Here is a 19,105-nt window from a genome sequence, read left to right as displayed (position 1 = left end):
AAAAATTGAATAAAATTGTCAGGATTCTTGTGTAAAATGGAAATTATACATGTTTTGCTATAATAATCATTTTAAAATTATTTAGACAGCATTTAAACACTTTTTAACTTGATTTTTTCATGTGTTTGGCATTTTAAGTGATAGTTTTCTAAGTGAAGAAATACCAGATTTCACTGCTTTTCACTTTGTTTTTACCAGCCTGGTCTTAGAAACACAGTGCAGGCTAATGAAATAAGCATTTGCAATGCATTAGGTCTTGCATTTTTAGATCGAGCGCCAATTGCTCTGACGCGTTGTAATCATCAGTAGGCTTTTAACCACGCCCACCACATGCCCATCAACATCACTCATTCATGGTCTTGCCTTTCAAAAATCCTTTGTTATCATTGGTCAATGTTTTACGTTTGTCCCTCCTTGAGGCAGTTTTATTACCGCCTTGGTCATCGACCCTGTCACATCGATAATTGCACCTTTGCCGATATGTTTGGCTGCGAGCAAACTTCTTTTTCCTTTTGTATCTCTCCTTCACGCTCATGGCAGCCATGACACTTTGAATCGGCTTGCTTATGTAAACTGTTTTACTTTTCATTTTCAAATTCTGTGGAAAGAAAAGTCCAGTTAGGAATTTACAACGCTAATAGCTCTAACTCGAGCAAACGCTTGCTTAAAGTTATGGCTATTGCCGTTGTAAATGACAATGTCTGTTACCATGCGTTTTAGTTTGAAGTGGAAAATGCTTTAATTATACCACTGGCACAGTCAGTCTCCCATGCAAGAGTATGCTCCAGTTTTAAGTTTAAAAAAAATATTGCTCAGCAAAGCAAACGCGGTAAACTTAATCAAACAATTAGTGACATGGCCAAACTACATGTAAAAACAAGCATTTACAATGCAAGGGGTCTCGCATTTTGTCGAGTTAGAGCTATTAGCGGTGTAAACTCCTAACTGGACTTTTCTTGCCACATTAATTGGAAGAAAAAAAAACGAGCACAATCGCACTGTGTAAAACATGACGTATGCATGCCTTCCACTAATGAAAGCAAGCGGATTTTAAAAGGCAAGCACACGAACCAATGAAAGTAGCTGACGTAACATGGGCGTGGTTAGAAGCCCAAAGAGAGATTACAGCGGAGGGAGCTCTTTGCGCTCTACCCTAAAAAAGTTAGCAGCATTCCTATTAAAGACTGTCCTCAGCACCGCAAAATTAACGTATTTCACAATCCCGCGCAGGACATCAGATTTTGAGAGCAACCTGATTTTAAAGTGAATGATGATGATTTGATATCCCTGCTACTGCGAAAATACTTGTGAAGACTTCAGGCCTGCAAAACATCAAAACGATAAGCTCAAAACACCCAGCAGCAAAATAAAAGATGACCAAAACCCCTTACATACTAATTTTTGTAGCGTGCTTCAAATAAGCGATAATTCCAAACCTACTGCCAGAGCCTTCTTTTTATTCGCCTGCCTATAAAGAGTACTCCATGCTATTCAGAAAGAGTTCTGTCGTAAACACAGAAGCAAGGATCTGCCAATTCCAGCGCGGAGAGAGCACAATTGTGTTACTTCTGTGAGAGTGTAGCTTTATAATGATATATAACATGATATGGTTATGAACTAATGCATAAATAATTCTGCCTAGATAACGTGTTAATGTGTTATTGCTGAACGCATGCTTAAAATGTGCCCATGGGGAGTGGCCACCAATGTACGTGATGATTAATGAAATTGACCAATAATAAAGAAATAATTATTAATGAATGTATTCTGAACTAGTATTAAAGGTTATATGTTAAGGTTTTACTAATAAATCATAAAGCCTTAGTTAGCATGAGTCGAGGCCTAGCTGCCCGGTTTCATATTATATGTGCTTTTCTAACGTGCAATGTGCTGACTTGCTGAAGGACATGAACTCGTAATATTCCAAAGCTAGAGAATGTATGTAACCGTAGTGGATCCGTTCTCATGAAATTCGACTTGCCCAGAGAAACATTCTTGCTGAATGCAACAGTGTAGACCAGTCACAGGTACAAGGTCGCCTGAACCGGTATAGACAATGGAACTACTGACTAAAGATGCAAAAGGACCACGAGAGTATGAAATCATACCAGACACTCTGCTCGATGAAGACGTCAATCACAAGAACCAATAAACTACGTGAGAACTGTTATGGGGTGACAAAATTCGATAGACTGACTGCTAATTACTGGACGGAGATAATGGTGCGTCAATTCGAACCAATAAGGAATTAGAGGATTGTACCACAGAAAAGGGATAAAAACCTTTGGCACAAGGAAAGGAGAGTGGAGATCGTGAACTGTTTTGCTATTACCCCGTCTCATTGTCACTTTGCCAAAAGACTTTGCTGACTTATTTTTAAATCATCCTTATCCTTAGCCTGCCCGTTTCATGCTTCTCTTCCTTAAGAGGGAAGTGCTCTTCCTCCCCCATCTTACTGAACTTTGCTGATGGCGAACCAACTGATGTCCTGAGGACGAAGACTGATTCTGTACGCTGACCCAATACGGAGGGTAACTATATGATGATGATCTGTAATTGTCTGTTTGCCTTTCCTTTCTAGGTACCAACTGCTTCTTTTGACAGAGACCATAGTTAGATGTTTTACAAATTGGTGTTACTAAATTGCTTTTGCATGAAGCCCAACATGCCAATGCTAATTCGAGGTTAGATAAGGGGTTCACTAAACTGACGCAAATAGACAAATGACTGAACCAATGCTTTGTTGAATAACGTGCTAATGATACTCTGCTGAGTTAATCTATGTTGACGCTGTGCTATGTTCTAATGTTTATGATTCTTGTTTTGATGAAATCTTATTTGAGTTACCATATTATGACAATGTTGATGTGTTTCATGGTTTTGAGACTAATAAACTTGCTAGTAGAATTGTAATCGATAGGGAATAAATATCATAAAATCGTACTAAACTGGTGTGGTTATTCATGACTGAAAGGTCATGGTGGTTTCCGTGTCTAATTAATGACGTTATTGACTTATTGATTGACATGTTCATTAGCTATCTCGTCCTAAGGTGTCTTCAGTCAGGGTCAAAAGATTCATCAGCCTAAAATGAGTCCCAGAGTGAACTTATTAGTTAGATTGGGATGTGTTAACACTTCCAAGTCAGCCAGACGCTACCATACACGTGAAGCCATCAAAATAGTGTCCTTATAAGAGAGCGGGGGCTCTAAAGAACATGCTGTGGGACTTTAGAGTGGCAGGCACCGTTACAGAGGAAGGATGAACGTGGATACTATAAACACTGGTTTAGTGGAAACCCATAAACCCTCACCATCTTGCCAGCAACAGCGGACCAAAGAGGACGAGACTAGCCCGGAAATGGTTGTATATGTGCTTTCGAAAAGTGGCCTAGAAAAAGAAAGGAGTGGGAGACAAATAATATTGTAGAAACAGGAAATGCGAGTGAACAACAATGCTAAGAACGCTAGACCAAACAAAATCACTGTGGACGGCACGATTTATACACATTTCACATAAAATGAATATTTATTGAGCTCACGCTTGTGCCACGCCCCCAACAAACAAATGTGATCTTGAGGGGTGGTTTAGAATGGTAAATAAGCTGTGTATAGTTCTCTATTCAAAACAAAAATTTGTACACAACAATTTCTTTAAAGGAACATCTCTACTGGAGTAAAGTTAAAAACTAGTTTTTGGAGCTAATACACAGTCTTAGCATAGCTGCTAGTGAAAGTGTCCCTCTGCAACATGGCCTTCCTTTTAAGATTGTCCTTGTGACACCTAAAAACAAGGCTCAACTGTTAAAAAAAAGAAATACCTTCAAACATGAAGCACAGCATTGAGCCGTGAGGAGAAAGGATTGTGGCTCGGAATAAAGGAAAACCTGAAACCAGGAGGAGGAGGGGCCATCTCATGCTGGAACAGGAGGAAGCCTGACGTAGGGTGATGGCCAAAAAAATGTCCTCTTAGTGAATGCTCCCTGGACGGGAACTTAGCATGCAAAGGAGGGACATTTAGCACAATGCACCATTGAAAGTGAAGCATTTTTTAAGACAAACACAACAAAGAACAAAAGGTGAGACTGGGCATGATTAAAAGCCCATGTTGAATACAACACGTCTTAATCTACCTACAGCAGGCATGTGATAGGCAGTCACTGCACGCAGTGTTTGGGTCCGTGACATGCCACCCACTGGGATGCAGAAGCACTTACAGAGTAACAACCTTACCCCAGCACCGAGAAGAGCAGGGACAGCACAGTGCCACCATGCACTTCTGTTACCCACAGCTGCCATCATAAAGGGTGCAGAGCTGAAGAGACTGTAGAGCCAATTTCCCTTTGATAGCTCTTATTTCAGAAAAAGTTAAATTAAAAAAAGGCTTGTATCCTATGAGAAATTGGGTTGTTGGTTGAGGGGGTGAAATTCTACTCTACCAACAGCTACAATCCTTGTCAGAGTGAGCCCCACAAAGACACTAAATTAACCTGGGATTGACCCTCTGATAGTTTGGAAAAAAAGGCAATCAGGCTTAACTTAGAGGCAATTAGTAAAATATTTATGCAACACTTGAACAATAATAATGTGAAAACATGTCACCAGAAAAATCCCACACCAGTTTAGAAAAACACAATTTTAATAAATCATTTTACAACAAAATGACAAAAATCCAATCAGTAGAATCAGAGTTATGAACTTTTAAAGTTTAAAGTGAAAAATAGCACGTAAGAGATCAACAGCTGACATTTAGTTGGCAAGATCGGGGCTAAGTTGAAAGTTATTGCTGATCGCGGTGGAGCACGGTTCAGATACACAAAGTAGATTGGGCCCGGTCTCCGCTTACCTTTGTACTTAGAAGAAATTTCAGAGAAAAAAGTATGAGAAGGTACAGTTCAGCTGGACAAGGCAGCCGGCGTTGTCCGTGGAGGAGGTATTGTCGTCAGGGAGTGTCTGAAGGAAGTCGCAGTGAAGGTTCCTATGTTCTGATTTAGGGGGTGATTCTGAGACTGGCGGGCGGCGGAGGCCGCCCGCCAGTCTTCCCCCGACAAATTAACGCTCCGCGGTCGCAAGACCGCTGAGGGTATTTTGAGATTTGCCCTGGGCTGGCGGGCGGCCGCCAAAAGGCCGCCCGCCAGCCCAGGGCAAATCTACCTTCCCACGAGGACGCCGGCTCCGAATGGAGCTGGCGTAGTGGGAAGGTGCGACGGGTGCTGTTGCACCCGTCGCGTATTTCAGTGTCTGCTTTGCAGACACTGAAATACTTTGTGGGGCCCTCTTACGGGGGCCCCTGCAGTGCCCATGCCATTTGCATGGGCACTGCAGGGGCCCCCAGGGGCCCCGCGGCACCCCCTACCGCCATCCTGTTCCTGGTGGGAGACCCGCCAGGAACAGGATGGTGGTAGGGGGTGTCAGAATCCCCATGGCGGCGGAGCGCGCTCCGCCGCCATGGAGGATTCTCCCGAGCAGCGGAAAGTCGGCGGGAGACCGCCGACTTTCCGTTTCTGACCGCGGCTGAACCGCCGCGGTCAGAATGCTCGACGGAGCACCGCCAGCCTGTTGGCGGTGCTCCCGTGGTCGGTGACCCTGGCGGTCACCGACCGCCAGGGTCAGAATGACCCCCTTAGTCTCTTGTACGGAAATCGTAAATGTCTAGCGGAACGAAGATGCAGGCTGTTTCTGACCAGGGCTCTGGAAGGCAGAATGCCCTTCCAGACGGAAGCCACTGAGCAGGCTGTGTTGCAGCGGAAAGGAATACAATGGGTGCTACTGTGAAGTGAAGCTGACTGGCAATGCACCATGAGAGGGCTCATGGGCAGTTTGGTGACGGTTTCCTCTCGGTTCTCAGAGCACATTTTGGCAGAAAAGTTTCTAAGTCCCACGTTTTGGATTTGGGCTATCTGGGCACGTTTAGCACCCCTTCTGAGGCCCCAAGACTTAGGGGGCACCAATTGGAGGGTCAGGACTCACTCAGGCTGGTTCCAGGTGCAGGGTCGAGATGGTTAGAGCCTTTCATGTCCCTAGGTTCTGATCAGGAGGTCAGCCAACTAGACCTTAGAGTAACTTTGGTAGCCCCGGGTTCAAGCAGGAAAGCAGGTCTCAAGCAGCAAGGCAGTACTCGGAAGCATATGGGAGACTTCAGGCAGCAGGGCAGTCCTCTTGGTGTAATAGGGCAGTTCTCCGAAGTACACAGCCATCCACAGGCAGCAGGGCAGTTCTCTGAGAGTCCTTCCCTGTCCAGAAGTGAACTGAAGAGTGGATTTGAGGGTCCTAATTTTATACTAGGTGCCAGCTTTGAAGTGGGAACAACTTCTGGAGTTTCTCCCCTACAGAAGTGTCTGGAATTTCCTGCCTCCTTGCTCTTGTCCCAGGATGTCTGGGGTCACAAACGGCCAGTGTGCGTGTGTTGAGGCAGTGCCTTTTAAGTGCAAGTGGTGCTCTGCTCACCTCCACCGCTCATCCTGTCAGCATGGCCCATTCTGTCAACATCCAGTCCTCTTTTGATGTGGCTGTATCGGAGATATGCACAAAGGCCAACTGCCAACTACACCTATTCATGTGAACCAGGAAGCAGGCGCCAAATGGTTGGGAGAAGAAAATACCAACTTTCTAAAAGCATACAGAAATTGATGGATGGAATACATGAATTACCTCAGCCACTGGTAATCACTTGGGGCCACACCCCAATCCATTGTTACTTGTCACACCATGCCACCTCAGTTTGGATTCTGCCATGTGCAAATCAGTGTCAACTCTGATCCAGTGAGAGTAGCCCAGCCTGAGCTGCCAGACCAGGTCCTTCCCGAACCCAAAACACAAGCAACCTAGAAATGGTTTCGTCCTTGTTATGGACTCATAAGTTTGGTATGGCTTGCTTCCAGTGACTCAGTGTGCATTGGACTCACATCTGGGCATAGCTGTCTCACTTAGGCCGACCCAAAAAAGTATCCAAAAAAAGTGATGGATGGAATGCATGAATTATTATTATTCACTTATAATCACTCGGGCCACATCCCAGTCCATCATTATTGTGCACATCATGCTACCTCAGTTTGGACCCAGCCATATGCAAATCAGCCTTGACCCTGCCCCTCATAGGAATATTCCAGTCTGAACTGCCAGGCAAGGTGGATCCTGAACCGGGGTCATTGGCCGTATGGCTGAATTGTATATGGCTTGAAGGTACGTAAAGAAGAAACATATAATGTAGTGTCCTCTAGGGGCTCTTTCTATGGTTTCATATTATGTGTCCAGGAAGTTCTGCCCTCTAGGGGCTGTTCATATGGATGCATTGTATGTGGCCTGAAAGTATATAAAAAGCACACAGATGCCTGCTATGTTCAGTTTGAAATGTATTATTGATATAATTATGTTGACTGTGATTACTGATGAAGGTCGCTATGCTTTATTAATATTAATAATTGACCCATGTTTATTATTGATCATTGCATTTTCTCAAAATTGATGGTGTTTTAACATGTGGTTTGTTGTTTTTGTAATGTGATGACCCTTTATAGAGCTAATAGGCCACTTTATTAATAATGATGCCCTCCTATATCATGATGTGTTATGTAGTATAGGTGGGGGGTATTGTGATTTTGGGGGACATGACCCTTTTACAGTTAAATGAGATTTCATAATGTCATCTAAGGTACTTTCCGTCTGCCTTATGTACATATTTGTAAAAGTATGCATAATAATTAGCAATGCGTGTGTGAGAGATAAGTGTATGTTTCCTTTTTTAAAGGAAAAGCAAAGACTGGACAATCATTTATTGATTCGTATTGTTGCGTGCCAGCGAGCGCTGATTACCAGCCCCACGCCACATCCCTTGAGCAGGCCTTGGACTGCTATGATTCGCTACCCTGAGATATTCAAGCAGTACAATGGGGTGCTTGGCTCACAGTAAGGGGAAATTATGAGCCTATTACTTGCACAGACCTCACATCCTGCACATCTAATACCCCAATTACCTACGGTGCGGTTGCCTTGGTGTTACAGTACCAGGCTTGAGAATCTTGAAGGTACCACAGGACTAACATAGGCGTCTGCCCCCGCTGCTTATGGCTTTGACAGTGAGCAGCAGAGGTAGAGTGCAGGAGCTGTCCACAGGCCTGGCCCTGCACCTTCCCAAGTGTTCAAACCCACTCTACATGACCTCTGGTGGTGCGCTGAAGGGGAGGAGTGCAGGTCCTGATGAGCTCTGGCACTGCCCCTCACCACCCATGAGCAGTGGGGTGGTGCACATGGCCACACCCCACCCTCGGTGGGCATCTGACATGCTCTCTACACTGCCTATTGCTGTATGTCGCAGGGGTGGGCGCAGAGCTTGGTCTCCCGGTTTGGACCAGGTTCTGCGCTCCACCCTTCATTGATGTCCAACCCCGCTGTTATTGGTTTTTGTTATGTGCAATGGGGGTGGGCCACAGGCACCAAAGTTTCTAGCTTCTGGTAATCTGCAAGAGGTCTTTGCAAATTACCGGTCCAAGTATCTTAAAAATTTGACCACATTATGCTCAACCTTGACAGTTGTAAATTGTTATTTTTCAAAATACTTAACAGATTCACACCAAAACAACAAAAGTGCAGTCCTTGAATAAAGTTCTACCTTCAGGCTAAATTTAGTGCAATTCTGTTTATTCATTTTTGCTCTGTGTTGAAGACCAAAAAATCCTATTGGGTTTAAATTGCCACTTTTGCGACAGCTCGTTTCTGTTGTTCCTCGCCTAATGGATTGCTTGAATGCTTGCAATGAGCAAACCAAAGTAGTTGAACTTTTTAAAAAAGTTTCATACAAATACGTTGAATGGAACCAAAGTTAATAAGAAAACTACATTTTCTTCGTATGAAGACTCCGTCTAACTTACTTTCACCAGTAGGTGGCAGTAGCAGAATCTCTGAAGTGTGCATCTCAATGGTGGCTTGTAAGTAGTCACATTTCCCAAGGTATCAAACCCCGGATGCCATTTCTAAAGGGTTGGGTGCCACTCTAGGTCTGGGGTCAGCTCAAGGGCACTGGATGGCCCAGTACACTGGTTTGTCTTTCAACTGGAGAGATTTGATGGACGTTTGGATGAGTCTGCTTTTGTGATCTGTCCTGCTCAGAGGAAGAGCTCTATTGATCAGGACGGACAATCAGGCTCCAAATTCTCACATAAACTGACTGACAAGGGGAACTAACTTTCAGAGTCTGACACTTTGGCACATTCTCTTCTCTTTTAAAAAAAGACTCACATTTCACTTCATTCAATGGACTTGGCTACTGGACATGGAAAATGATCAGGCAGACACATTGAGCAGGGTGTTTCCTTCTTCGATGAACTTCTGTCACAGGATCAAGGATTTATGGTGATTGTGGATCGGGGTAGACGTGTTCATGACATCAGGATGTTCTGCTGCCCCTGTTCTGCTCACTGGTAGGGAGCAGGGGGCTTGGAAAGTGAATTTCCAGTTGTTTCCTTGGCCTATGATGCTATTATTTGCACTTTCCCATTTTCCTTTGATCCTCACTAAGGTAATCAACACAAGAAGGGAAGGAAAGGTGAAAGAACCAGGTAAACAATTACAGGTGTCTGTGTTGAACATGCTCTGCACTGCCCCTACTGCAGAACACACAGCAGCAGTGGAGGGGGCTGGGATGGGGCAGCACCCAGGGCAGGGTCACCATCTCATGGTACATCTGCCTGGCACCACATAACCAATAGTGTCACTGACTCTCTGCACAGAGATACATGCACCTGCCCTCTTAAGCCTAAAGCACTGTCAGCCATGCTGGGCCAGACTGAGTCACGGTCATAAGATGATGCACTGTGCAAGCAACCATGCAGCCTTAGCAGGTCAACCATGAACCATCCCAGTGCCGTATCTCTGCTCCACGAATGAGTGAGTACAGACAATGAGTCCCAGCAATAATCCATGCACTGAAAACTAATGTGCTGTACTGGGATCAGGGGTCATTGTGAGAAAGCGCCTATTTTAACATGGTGAGCCCCCGCACTTTTTGCCTGGTATTTGATGTGGAATTTGGTCCGGCTGCTGTGTCAGTGGCTAGACAGTGAACTGGACATCACTGGTCTTTTGCTTCTTTGTTGCAGAGAGTGATGCCTTTACTCTGGATGGACATCTTCATTGATTTTCAGAAGAGTGAAGGGCCTCTGGGATTGTGTAAAGTCCGTCCGATGTCCATGCAACTCCTCAGTGGTGATTGTCGAGTCCTGGAGAACAAATCCTTCAAGTGTGGCAAGTTTGGTGCACTGCAACCTCCAGTGGCTGAACCATGCAACAGCCCAGGGGACCTGGACCTCGAACGCCGGATACCCAGAAGAAAAGTCCATTCCAGACTGTCCAAGGACCAGAAGCAAGCTCCAGTCGAGGGACTTCAGGACACATAAGAACCACCCCCCAGAGTGGCCCTTCTGACCTGCAATCCACCCTCAAAGTGACTTGCTTCCGTGTTCCAAGGGCACCTATCTGCTCTGCACCTGGCCTCCCTGGGTCCTGCACCAGAGAACCAGCTGTGCTCTAAGAGTCCCCCACCCCTTGCGACCTCTACACTCCAAGGAAACCCATCGGACTCAACTTGAAGTCTGCCTGTGCAGCGCTTTTCCAAGTTGTCCCCCGCAGTGGTCTTGCACCAGCTCCAAGGACTTTTCAGCAGCTACTCCTGCTGAAACCAGAAGCCACCCGAACTTCCCCAGCTGGTCCACAGGACATCCCGAGAACCTCAACCTAAAAATAAAATGAAGCATTGGTAAACACATCACCTGATTTTATAAGCATTTGTAAGGTTTTCTCCCTTTGAGTCTTATGGTGTGTAATTATTCACAAAAAGACTATTTTTGATAAATTTTGAAAAACCATAACTTAAAAAGTACTTACCTGATTTTGATGATCCTGGTCTTAAAAGTTTTACAAAAATCTGAAGCATTTTTGTAAATTGATCTCGAGTTATTCTTTTGAGTATGTGTCCACATTTATCGATACTGTGAGTACAACAAATGCTTAGGACTTTAGATTGGCCCAACTGCTCGACCAAGTTACCATAAGAGTTAGAGCATTAGATGGTCTAGTTTGTACTTCTGTACACCAAGGTGGGGTTGCTTAGACTCTCTGCTCAGTGCACATCATTTGTGTACACTGCATAGAAAGCCAGGCTCCTATAGTAACTGCAGTGTGTCCAGCTCTTGCCCTCACTCAAGCTGCACACAACAGAGGCAGCAGCTGTTGCAGTAAGTCCAGGGCTAGACTCTGATATCAGGATGGTCCTAGGACTAACCCATGGGCATGGCCTTACTTGTTTACGTCTGATGCAAAAGCTAACGTCCAACATAATGAATAATGCATACAACACAGAGTGATTGCACTTTAGGGTATTGCTAAATCTGAATAACTCTTTCAACAGTGGCTGAAGAAGACTGACCCATTGCTCTGTTCTGTGTATTTTGTGTGCTGATAGCATTAGTCAAGACAGACAGCTTAATCTATTTACTGGCGGACCTAATAAATGATACAACATAAATGATTGACTTTTGAGCACTCTGCCCAGCCTTACTCTCACTCATGCATATCTTCATTAGCAAAGATTCCAGTGCAAAGCAGTGTTCTCAGTCACTAAATCCAATGACTGCTGCACACCTTGTATTTCCTGACATCATATGGCTACCATCGGTTGATAACTCTCTCCTTGCTCAGGGAGTTGGCTTTGATCTCATAACACTGTTAATCTGCAGTTTCACAAGATATTCCAGGATGTCTCCAATAACTAGGCTGTGGTTTGAATGAAAAAAAACAGTATCCCAACAATTATTTTTTTTGTGTGTGTTGTAGTTTTTTATTATTATTTCGTATCATTGAACAGGTATACGGAACAGATAGAATCCCACTTTTTAGAGGGTATACAATCTTTACAGTATATGGTCACTGTTTATGAACACGCCAAATGAAAAAACACTTGAAATCACTATTAATTTTTACATTTGAGAGCCTGTACTGTTAGCATAGAGGTCTTGTGTCAGTAAATCTAGAAAATATAAGAATTAGGGGGGTTTTCAAGTCTCATCAACATGTGGTATAGCTGTAGTCGTCGGAGACATCCATAACGTGATACTGCTATAGAACGGTGTCTGTATGCTAGTGGTAGTATTCAGCAATAGTTTAGTAATCTCTCATCAACATAATCTGTGTCTCTCACACGGGTGTGTCGTTGTATGGTTATTTGTGTCTGTCCCTAGAAATAACCCTTCTCTGGTGGGGTCGGGATACCAAAAAAGGATAGGTGCATGGAGATGATTGTCGATATTCGAGAGATAATGGTGTGGGGGGAATAAATTCGGGCGATCTCCATGTGGAGGGTGTTGATTGAAGACAAACGGGTCGTTCTGTCCTAAGATGTGGATAAGTATTTTGCGGTATGAGTTGATTTGTCAGTACAATAATCTAGTGCTACGAATGTGGGTATTTCTGCGAACAGAAGAGATTTAGGGGGTCATTCCAAGCTTGGCGGGCGGCGGGAGCCGGCCGCCAAGCGGGAACCGCCAGAAGACCGTACCGCGGTCAAAAGACCGCGGTGGTCATTCTGGGTGTCCCACTGGGCTGGCGGGCGGCCGCCAAAAGGCCGCCCGCCAGCCCAGTGGGAAACACCCTTCTACGAGGAAGCTGGCTCCGAATGGAGCCGGCAGAGTGGAAGGTGTGCGACGGGTGCAGTAGCACCCATCACGAATTTCAGTGTCTGCTAAGCAGACACTGAAATTCAAAGTGGGGCCCTCTTACGGGGGCCCCTGCAGTGCCCATGCCATTGGCATGGGCACTGCAGGGGCCCCCAGGGGCCCCACGACACCCCTCACCGCCATCCTGTTCCTGGCGGTCGAACCGCCAGGAACAGGATGGCGGTGAGGGGGTCGGAATCCCCCATGGCGGTGCAGCAAGCTGCGCCGCCATGGGGGATTCCTCAGGGCAGCGGGAAACCGGCGGGACACCGCCGGTTTTCCGTTTCTGACCGCGGCCATACCGCCGCGGTCAGAATGCCCTTAGGAGCACCGCCAGCCTGTTGGCGGTGCTCCCGCCGACCCCGGCCCTGGCGGTCAAGGACCGCCGGGTTTCGGAATCACCCCCTTAGTTTGATAAAATAATATTGGGGAGGAGAGTGAAAATGACTATAGTCCTATAGAGAAGGGATGATGATCACAGTTAAATAAAATCACTAATTATAAAAATAACAATTACAATAGAGAGAATAAGAAGAAAAAAGGGAAAGGGGGGACAATAACAAAGATGACCATGATGATAATAATAAGAACGGTGGTGACCGAGGGTGGAAATAAGACTGTAGAAAAAGAAAGGTGAGGAGTGTAATGATAATACAAATAAAATCAGGGTTTCAGGGTCAGTGAGCTGAGAGTGTTAGGAGATAGTAAGGAAGATGATGGTAACAGGTTACTGGAAATGTTAATGTAAAAGTGGGGAGTGTGGGGAAGCAGTGGGATGGAGGCCATGAATCGGCTATATGGAGTTGGGTTATGGAGGAATAATCGAAGAGAGTGTCATTGTTGAGGTGTCATTGTAGCGACGACTCTATCAGGGGAGTACAGAAGGGGGATATAATGTGGCAAAGGGCAAAATTGTGTGAGGTAATGGGGGGGTGGTGGTCTTTTTGTTTGCGTAGATTAGATGGCTGTAGATCCTTGTAGTATAGGTTCAGTTCGTCAGGTTGGGTAGGAAGGGCGACCATGTTTGTAGAAATATGTCAGTTTTATCCTGTAAATCGTATATGAGGAGCTCGTGGGAGGCCGCCTGATACATTGCGCCAATCCTTTCTTCTAGGGAGGGGGGAGCTGGTGCCCGCCAGTGTCAATATCCCAACAATTTGAAGTAATAAAGTTGGAAAGTATGGCAGTGATACGCAGAATGGTGCAACGTAGTCCATATTTCGAACCTCATCCTGCTCAGCATACACACGATATTTAATCATCTTGAAAAGAGATCCATCCAGTGGAATTTAAGTGTAAATTCTTGAGACAGACATAATATAAATTCAAGAGCCCCTGAGCCCCACAGAATCTCTATTTGACCCAGGCCTACAGATGCACTGGCAGGAGCTGTGCACCTTTGTCACTAATGAAAAGCTGATAGGACACAATCATAAGCTGATGGGACACCATCATATGCTGGTAGGACACCATCATAAGCTGGTAGGACACCAATATAAATTGATAGGACAAATTATCAATACTTGACTCAATCAGCAGTGTTTGTGGTGGAGCCCATTTCACCAGGTGGATCAGTGGAGCAATGGGGACAACACGTTGGGCTTCAAGTCTGGGTGAGAAGAGGTTCAACTCTTGTGGGTTGAGCTTTTTTACATGAAGCTCTTCAGGTTATGACATTGCTCATATATGAGTCTTGAATCCATGCAGGTAATTCTACGGATCGGTAATGTCTAACACCATTGCCCCTGCCCTACAGCAGTAAGCATCGCTTTATCACCCAGGGCCTTTTGGGTCTGGACTCAGCATCATATTGAGAGAAGGCTGTTTCAGTGTCATAGTTCAAAGTTTGCACCTATCACTGTCTTGCTGCCCCCACACACCTCTAACTATCTCATACCTGATGATATATCCTTAGTTACCCACTGCTGCTGGTTTAATGTCTCTTTCTGGCTCTGTGCAGCAGCAGATATAATGGGTCATGTCATTGGTGCAAAGAGGGGAGACAAATGGAAAGGGGTGGGGAAAAGGGAAAGGAAAAGGGAAAGCAAAAGGAAAGGGAAGGGAGAAAAGGGAAGCAAAAGGGAAAAGTGAAAGCACAAAGGGAAAAGGAAAGGGAATGCTAAGGGGAAAGGGAAATCGGAAAGGAAAGGGAAAAGAGAAAAGGGAAGCAAAGGGAAAGGGAGGGGAAAGGAGAAAGGGAAAGAAAAAGGAGAAATGGAAAGGGAAAGTAAAAGGGAAAGGGGAAGCAAAAGGGAACCAGAAAGGGGAAGAGAAACGAAAGGGAAAGAAAAAGGGAAGGGGAAGAAAACGGGAAAGGGGAAGGGAAACCAAAAAGGGAAAGGAAAGGGAAAGAAAAAGTGAAAGGGAAAGAAAATGGGAAAAGGAAAGAGAAAGGTAAAGGGAAAGGAGAAAGGAAAGAGGGGCAGTGATGGAGAGGCGTGTTAAAAGGGGGGAAACACTTGGTGGGGTTGAGAGGGAAAGATGGCAGATGAAATAAAAATGAACAAAGAAAGGAAAACATGCAAGGAGGTGTTTAAATGCTAAATAATAAAACATGAGAAAGCGGAAGTCAATCTGTAACAAACAAGAGACTGGTACATTTCAAGCCTAATGATCACCCAGTATAATTGGAGCTATTGCTCTCTCGATCGAGGTGTGAATCAGGCCTGGCTTTGAATTCTGGGAGTGCCAGGAAGATGCACAAGTGGGTGATGAAGATGAGCAGCATTCCTGAGGTGTCTGAAACTTGCTCTGGGCCTGATGGATGGATGGATGGATGGATGGCCTTGTATGGGGATGAGCTTCGTACTCCACCTACTGCTGAGGTTCTGCCAACTAATTTAACTCTGTAGTTCTGGGAGTTTGTATCTATGTGCTTTATCCTTTTTTCTCTTTGCCTCACCCTCCTTTCTTTCCACCTCATCAGTGATGGAAAATAGGGGAATCCCGCCGGATCCCAGTTCTGACAGCAATTTGTGGGCCCAGGGAAACATGCTGCATATGTCTTGGTGCAATTCCCCAACACCAGGGCTGCAGCATCTGCTTGTTGTTTGCATTCAGTTGTTTGGGCAGCAACCTGCAGTGGGGAGGGGGCATTCTTATGTTTACTTCCAGCTGGGCCCAAAACAAATGCCTACTTTAGAGGGCCATCATCCCTTCTTGGTCCAAGTATGGTCTTGGCTGGGAACCATTTGGAACCTAACACCTAGATGCCAATGCAGTGGAAAAGCACAAAGCCTCACAGTGTGTTATCACTTCACAGGCACTTAGGGGGACCCATGGCTTAGCGGCAGTGGTCGAAGTGCATAAAAAAGTAAGATAACTGTGATGCTGCGCACCATGGGGCGGGGTCAAAGGCTTGGCCAAAATATTCTGTAACTTTTTTGGTCTTTCACCTAACCACATAGAAAATAACACACAACTCAAATGAAGAATAAATACAAGTTATGTTAACCAGTGGGAAATGCACTATTGTACATTATGAAACCTCTATTAGTTAACACACTGCAGAGGTCTGTGTCTGCAGCCAGAAGCCACAGAACTGAATCAGGTTATTGCAGTGGAAAATAGTGACTTGTGTGTGTTTAGTGCTACGAGGTCACAGTCTGTGACAGAAAGCACTGTGAATAAGTAAGCCATTATTTTACACTTGCATTACACACAGTATGAGATAGGCTGCTACAGTGCTTGAAATGGAAAAATAGAGGTGCAGGTACTCTGCACCAGAGTACCTGCTTGTTTCTGAGAAGTGCCGGTACTCTCCAATTAAAAGTATTACGTTTTCCTTGAGAAGTGCAGGTACTCTCCCTCTCAAAATAAAAAAGTGCTGGTGCTCAGTACCGGACAGTACCAGCCCATTTAAACCACTGGGCTGCTCTGAAATGTGCAAAAAAGGTTTAAGATAAAAAAAAGTGCTAACAAAATATAAATTTTAGTAGTAACCAGACTGTACTTAGTGCATTTGTAGATGTAAGTTAAAAGCACACACTTCACAGCTCAGCTGATAACTTTCTTGCAATACCACTAAAAAAAAAAAAAAATCTGTGTCATCAGGAAGCTTCAAGTGATTCCATTAATTAAAACCAATACCTGCTTCCAAACTCCCATGGGCAGGTAAACCAGTTGTGCACAGTTACATTTCTGTCAAGCAGCAGGCACTCTGGCAAGAAGGCTTGTTTAGCTGCCTGCCCCTCCTACAGTGTGACTGCTATGATGAGTCCATTGTCATTCTTTATGTGACAATAGGCCGGCAACAGTCTCTAACATCCTAAAAGTAGGTGGGAAAAGACAGCCCACACTGGCCTCAACCAATGGGCCTCTGCACCGCCAAATGCCTTCCTTTCCAGTCCGGCCCTGCCAGCCTTACCCTTCCGCTGAAGCCTTTCACTGTGGGAATTAAATGTCCCAGGACGGTTGTCTCCCCAGGACAAGTAGGGGAATGGTTTTCCTTAAATTAATAAAGAGTGGGCACGTCCTGCCCCTCAGGTCCCGCCCACTTCCACCGCTGCTTAGAGGCAGGTTTTTCAGTTTGTTCAAAGTTCCCATGTAAGAATTGTGCATGAACTGTAAGAATGCAAGATTTATCTGTGTCTATGAGTAATGGCACTATTAATGAATCAAATGGCATACACATGTATTTAATTGTATTCTTTTATAGCAGGGTGTCAGAGTGCTTTGCATCGCACATGAAGACACAATAAACCATGCAAGTATAAAAAAATGTACAGGAAATGTGAAATAAGACAATGAGGTTTGTAAGGTGTAGGAATCATATATTGTCCATACCTGTAGACATCACAATCCCCTCAAAATTGCTCACAAAGATCTGGGAACAGGTGCCTTATCCCTGGAAGATATTTTAAAATCCAGTGCCTTTGTCATCAGTTAAGATAGAACAGATTTACTGACACATTTCTCTCCCTGTTGTCAATTTCTTTGAAGCAGATTTTTTTAAAATAAATGCAAGAGTTAACTGTCAGACTCTGTTTTCAAGCTCCTCCCCTCGGGCCTCTGTCCCCCCCTTTTTGTCGCCACACCTTGACTCCCAGTTTATGGGTCCGGGGTGATTGTTTTCCAGTCCCAGCGCTGCCCCCCATCCTCCTCCTCGGGCCTCACTCTCTTCGGTCCCTTGTCCTCGCGCTTCTCCGTCGGCCTCACTCACCGCTGCTGCCCGGGGTACAAGTGTGTGTGACCCTGTGCACTTCTGTGAGTGTGCCGGCCTCATCACACCGGCACACAACACAACCGAGCTACATTGTAACTGCATGTTCATTTGTAATTATGTGTCTTGAAGTAACAAAATGCTTTCGGAGAGTGTCTGTGAGAAGATTGTTTCCATCTCTGCTGCTGTGTGAAGGGAGCCTGAAGTCTATTGTGGTTTGATGGGAGTTGTCATCTGTCACCAGACGCCCCAGCTGTTCACTTGTGCATAACAGACCCCATCCCCAGTGACGGGTCATTTATGCGGCTTCTTTTATCCGGGTCAAGTGGACGAAAACTAAAAGTGCCTAAAACAGACGCGCACTTCCAACAAAAGTATATGTAACCGGGGGGGGGGGGGGGGGGGCTGTGGAGGATGTGTCACGTGACCCTCGTATGACGTGGATCAGTAGCCTGAATTCATTGTGTGTTTAGTGGTTCACTATCTGAACTTTAAACAAGTACAAAGCTCAGAAGGACCCTTTGGGGTGACTTTACCACAGCACGCGTGGGCCCCTCCCCTCATACATGGAGCAGTTGGGGCCCCTGTGGGCTCCGGGAAGTTTGGCTGCACATGAGTTTCAATGTGCTGCGGTGGTAACTGTGAGCAACGGGGGCGGGGTCACCGTCATGACACATGTGACGGGTGCAGATCACTTTCAGGTGACCATCACCACAGGCCCATCCTCCATCACACGGGTGGCTCTGTGGCGCAATGGATAGCGCGTTGGACTTCTAGGCGTCTGCGAAGACATTCAAAGGTTGTGGGTTCGAATCCCACCAGAGTCGTTTTAGTTCTGAGCACTCCAAGTTATGACAGAAAAGTTGATTCATGACTTTTGGAAGGGTTTACCCGAGGAGGCTATTTTTGCCAGGGGCGCCGTTGGTTCTCCGGTCCAGGCCTGCGGACAGTATGTGGTCCCTGCTCCTGTAGCGCCGATGACGCCTTTCCGAGCCCAGCTTTATACATCACATACAGGCCCAAACTGAGGTCAGTGACTCCCTCTCAGATGCAGGACACTCGCCCGCGCACTGAGGGTGCAGAGCGCACTGGGCAGGGAGGGGTTTCATCCACTAATTGCTGTTCGGGTTTGAGGGGATCTTAGCACTTGGGGCCCGCGGTGTCTGTAGTCCTTTGACATCTTGGGCGGTTTCACCAGAGACCTCTGGGGGTTATCACTGGTGGGCGCACTGGGCCTTGGT

General features: G+C 45.6%; 1 non-coding gene across 1 annotated transcript; it reads left to right on the top strand.

Moving 5' to 3' along the window:
- Positions 1 to 18,603: 18,603 nt before the first annotated feature.
- On the top strand, positions 18,604 to 18,691 carry TRNAR-UCU (transfer RNA arginine (anticodon UCU)). Its single transcript is given in 2 exon segments — positions 18,604 to 18,640; positions 18,656 to 18,691. It is a non-coding gene; the product is annotated as a tRNA-Arg (tRNA).
- Positions 18,692 to 19,105: the final 414 nt, after the last annotated feature.

This window comes from Pleurodeles waltl, unplaced genomic scaffold (assembly GCF_031143425.1).
Source record: "Pleurodeles waltl isolate 20211129_DDA unplaced genomic scaffold, aPleWal1.hap1.20221129 scaffold_70, whole genome shotgun sequence".
NCBI lineage: Eukaryota > Metazoa > Chordata > Amphibia > Caudata > Salamandridae > Pleurodeles > Pleurodeles waltl.
The sequence above is the reverse complement of the archived record's forward strand: the minus strand, read 5'-3'. Positions and strand labels throughout refer to the sequence as shown.